Below are 5244 nucleotides of genomic sequence, written 5' to 3' on the forward strand. Positions count from 1 at the left end.
GAACAATATTATTGTTAACGGTAATGCGAACATTATCAACTTTACCCAAAGGTTTCTTTGTAGAATGATCAGCAAGATTAACATCCAAATAACAATTTTTCAGCGGTGGCAAGTCAAGCATATTATAAATTTTCTTCAGGCATAACGAAATACTTGCACCAAGATCACATAAAGCATTACAATCAAAATCTTTAACCTTCATCTTAATGATGGGCTCCCAACCATCTTCTAGCTTTTTAGGAATAGAGGCTTCGCGCTCTAGTTTCTCTTCTCTAGCTTTTATGAGAGCATTTGTAATATGATGCGTGAAAGCCAAATTTATAGCACTAGCATTAGGACTTTTAGCAAGTTTTTGCAAGAACTTTATAACTTTAGAGATGTGGCAATCATCAAAATTCAAACCATTATAATCTAAAGCAATGGGATCATCATCCCCAATGTTGGAAAAAATTTCAGCAGCTTTATCGCAGTGATTTCAGAGCTTTAGCAGTTTCAGTGCAGTTTTCGCGCTTTGCATTAGAAGTGGAAACATTGCTAACACCAATTCTTTTATTAGTATGAGTAGGAGGTGCAGCAACATGTGTAGCATTAGCATTACTAGTGGTGGTAATAGTCCAAACTTTAGCTATATTCTTCTCTTTAGCTAGTTTTTCATTTTCTTCTCTATCCCACCTAGCACGCGAGTCTCAGCCATTAATCTTATATTCTCATTAATTCTAACTTGAATGGCATTTGCTGTAGTAACAATTTTATTTTCAATATCCCTATTAGGCATAACTTTTGATTTCAAAAGATCAACATCAGAGGCAAGACTATCAACTCTAGAAACAAGAATATCAATTTTATTGAGTTTTTCCTCAACAGATTTGTTAAAGGCAGTTTGTGTACTAATAAATTCTTTAAGCATGGCTTCAAGTCCAGGGGGTGAATTCCTATTATTGTTGTAAGAATTTTCATAAGAATTAGCATAACCGTTACCATTATTATAAGGATATGGCCTATAGTTGTTACTAGAATTGTTCCGGTAAGCATTGTTGTTGAAATTATTACTTTTAATGAAGTTTACATCAACATGTTTTTCTTGTGCAACCAATGAAGCTAACGGAACATTATTAGGATCAACATTAGTCCTTTCATTCACAAGCATAGACATAATAGCATCAACCTTATCATTCAAGGAAGAGGATTCCTCAACAGAATTTACCTTCTTACCTTGTGGAGCTCTTTCCGTGTGCCATTCAGAGTAGTTGATCATCATATTATCAAGAAGCTTTGTTGCTTCACCAAGAGTGATGGACATAAAGGTACCTCCAGCAGCTGAATCCAATAAATTCCGCGAAGAAAAATTTAGTCCCGCATAGAAGGTTTGGATGATCATCCAAGTAGTCAGTCCATGGGTTGGGCAATTTTTAACCAGAGATTTCATTCTTTCCCAAGCTTGAGCAACATGTTCAGTATCTAATTGTTTAAAATTCATTATGCTACTCCTCAAAGATATAATTTTAGCAGGGGGATAATATCTACCAATAAAAGCATCCTTGCATTTAGTCCATGAATCTATACTATTCTTAGGCAGAGATAGCAACCAATCTTTAGCTCTTCCTCTTAATGAGAAAGGGAATAATTTTAGTTTAATAATATCACCATCTACATCTTTATATTTTTGCATTTCGCATAGTTCAACAAAATTATTAAGATGGGCAGCAGCATCATCAGATCTAATTCCAGAAAATTGATCTTTCATGACAAGATTCAGTAAAGCAGGTTTAATTTCAAAGAATTCTGCTGTAGTAGCAGGTGGAGCAATAGGTGTGCATAAGAAATCATTATTATTTGTGCTAGTGAAGTCACACAACTTAGTATTTTCAGCGTTGGCCATTTTAACAGTAGTAAATAAAGCAAACTAGATAAAGTAAATGCAAGTAAACTAATTTTTTTGTGTTTTTGATATAGCAAACAAGATAGCAAATAAAGTAAAACTAGCAACTAATTTTTTTTTGTATTTTGATTTAGTGCAGCAAACAAAGTAGTAAATAAAATAAAGCAAGACAAAAACAAAGTAAAGAGATTGAGAAGTGGAGACTCCCCTTGCAGCGTGTCTTGATCTCCCCGGCAACGGCGCCGGAAAAAGAGCTTGATGGCGTGTATTTCACACGTTCGTTGGGCAACCCCAAGAGGAAGGTATGATGCGCACAGCAGCAAGTTTTCCCTCGAGAAAGAAACCAAGGTTTATCGAACCAGGAGGAGCCAAGAAGCACGTTGAAGGTTGATGGCGGCGGGATGTAGTGCGGCGCAACACCAGAGATTCCGGCGCCAACGTGGAACCTGCACAACACAACCAAAGTACTTTGCCCCAACGAAAAAGTGAGGTTGTCAATCTCACCGGCTTGCTTGTAACAAAGGATTAACCGTATTGTGTGGAAGATGATTGTTTGCGGAGAAAACAGTAAAAACAAGTATTGCAGTAGATTGTATTTCAGTAAAGAGAATTGGACCGGGGTCCACGGTTCACTAGAGGTGTCTCTCCCATAAGACGAACAGCATGTTGGGTGAACAAATTACGGTTGGGCAATTGACAAATAAAGAGAGCATGACAATGCACATACATATCATGATGAGTATAGTGAGATTTAATTGGGCATTACGACAAAGTACATAGACCGCCATCCAACCGCATCTATGCCTAAAAAGTCCACCTTCGGGTTATCATCCGAACCCCCTCCAGTATTAAGTTGCAAAGCAACGGACAATTGCATTAAGTATGGTGCGTAATGTAATCAACAACTACATCCTTAGACATAGCATCAATGTTTTATCCCTAGTGGCAACAAGCACAACACAACCTTAGAACTTTTCGTCATTGTCCCGAGTGTCAATGCAGGCATGAACCCACTATCGAGCATAAGTACTCCCTCTTGGAGTTAAAAGTAAAAACTTGGCCAGAGCCTCTACTAGAAACGGAGAGCATGCAAGATCATAAACAACACATAAGCATAACTTTGATAATCAACATAACAAGTATTCTCTATTCATCGGATCCCAACAAACGCAACATATAGAATTACATATAGATGATCTTGATCATGATAGGCAGCTCACAAGATCCGACAATGATAGCACAATGGGGAGAAGACAACCATCTAGCTACTGCTATGGACCCATAGTCCAGGGGTAGACTACTCACTCATCACTCCGGAGGCGACCATGGCGGTGTAGAGTCCTTCGGGAGATGATTCCCCTCTCCCGGCAGGGTGCCGGAGGCGATCTCCGGGATCCCCCGAGATGGGATCGGCGGTGACGGCGTCTCGTAATGTTTTCCGTATCGTGGCTCTCGGCATCGGGGGTTTCGTCACGGAGGCTTTAAGTAGGCGGAAGGGCAAGTCGAGAGGCGGCACGGGGGCCCCACACCACGGGGCCGCGCGGCCAAGGGGGCCGCGCCGCCCTAGGGTTTGGCTCCCCGTGGCCCCTCTTCGTCTCTCCTTCGGACTTCCGGAAGCTTCGTGAGAAAATAGGCCTCTGGGCTTTTATTTCGTCCAATTCCGAGAATATTTCTTTACTAGGATTTCGAAACCAAAAACAGCGTAAAACAACAGAATCGGCACTTCGGCATCTTGTTAATAGGTTAGTTCCAGAAAATGCACGAATATGACATAAAGTGTGCATAAAACATGTAGATAACATCAATAATGTGGCATGGAACACAAGAAATTATCGATACGTTGGAGACGTATCAGAGGTGAACTAATTAAAGAGGGGAGATGCACCTTCCCAATACATTTTTTACTTCACTTCATAATGTATCTTGAAAACCCCGCACGTACACTTATTTGTGGACAGAGGGAGTAGACACATGAATGAACAATATCTTCAGAAATTTGCATGCATGACATTAAAAGAGGGGTTGGTCTACAATCTTTACCAATCTTAAATTGTAAAAAAGATTTGAGGAATTAGATAGTGTATTTATTAGTGACCAACGACGCTATGTACCTAATAGTTTGTTCAGACAGAGGGAGTAACCATCTATTTCTACCGAAAATAGTAAACATGGAAACACTTTAAGTATGCGACGGTTCTACTGCCTACAAATGGAAAAGTCCATGAGTATATATTTGGAGAATGGAGATGAAGTACAATGTGGTTAGATCTGCATTTTTTGTGCTTAGTGGACATGATGGTCCGGGTGATGGTCAACTGGTTGTTTGGGAGTGAGAGGGACTGGAAATCTACATCCTCCTTGTGAGTATAAGGATCATGCTGACGCGTGGCATCCTTCAACATACGTGATGCACTTTCACCTAAAACAATTGTTGATTACAACATGGTCAAACGACCCGCCATGTTTTATCTAAACAAAAAAAAAGATGGTTACAAATGGACAATAATTACAAGCGGGAGACTTTTTTCCATGCATTGGAGCAACTTCTTCATCTTGTGATCCTTCTTGGCGATCTAAAAGCACAAACTAAAATAGACAACTTCTTATCGAGGCTTATGTTGAACACATATCGTAGCTGCGCTAGAATCCATAAACATCAAAATATTTGCTTCCTCCATCCCACTTGTTTTTGTGCCCTATCCCACAAGGATGCTCCTTTAGTTCATATTATTTATAATAAAATTGGCAACCATGTATATATAAAGTTACATTCCTTTCCTCAGATCCCTATATTCCCATGATCTCATTCTAATGTGTTCCTCACCCAAGCTGATTGGCTAGGGTTGGGCATTGTGTTGCCAACCTCTTCTATCAAACACCTTTTTTATCAAGGCTTATGGGGGGCATATATCAAAGTTACGCTAGAATCCATGCGCAGAGGGGTGGAGTTAGCGTGTGAATAATGGGTGTACAGAGTCACAGTTTTACTCATATTTCTGCTCATTTACTTGATGTTTATTGCTCTAGATGTGAACTATACACATATATACAAGCTTTTGTAAAAAATAATGGGTGTATATTGTACACACATGTACTGATTTTTCTCCCTCCGTATGCATGCGCATCAACTATGTGCTTCCTCCATCTCACTTTCTTTTGCACCCTCTTCCATGAGGATACTCCTTTAGTTCACATTATTTACAACATAACTAGCAACCATATATAAATTTACATTCCTTCCCTTAGAGCGCTATTTTTCCATGATCTCCTTCTAACGTGTTCCTCTCCCAATCTTGTCTAGGATTGGGGCACTGTGTGCCAACCTGTTCTATCATGTGGTAAACCTTGATGCCACCCCTAGTTGG

The sequence above is a fragment of the Lolium rigidum genome, chromosome 2, assembly GCF_022539505.1.
Source record: "Lolium rigidum isolate FL_2022 chromosome 2, APGP_CSIRO_Lrig_0.1, whole genome shotgun sequence".
Lineage (NCBI taxonomy): Eukaryota > Viridiplantae > Streptophyta > Magnoliopsida > Poales > Poaceae > Lolium > Lolium rigidum.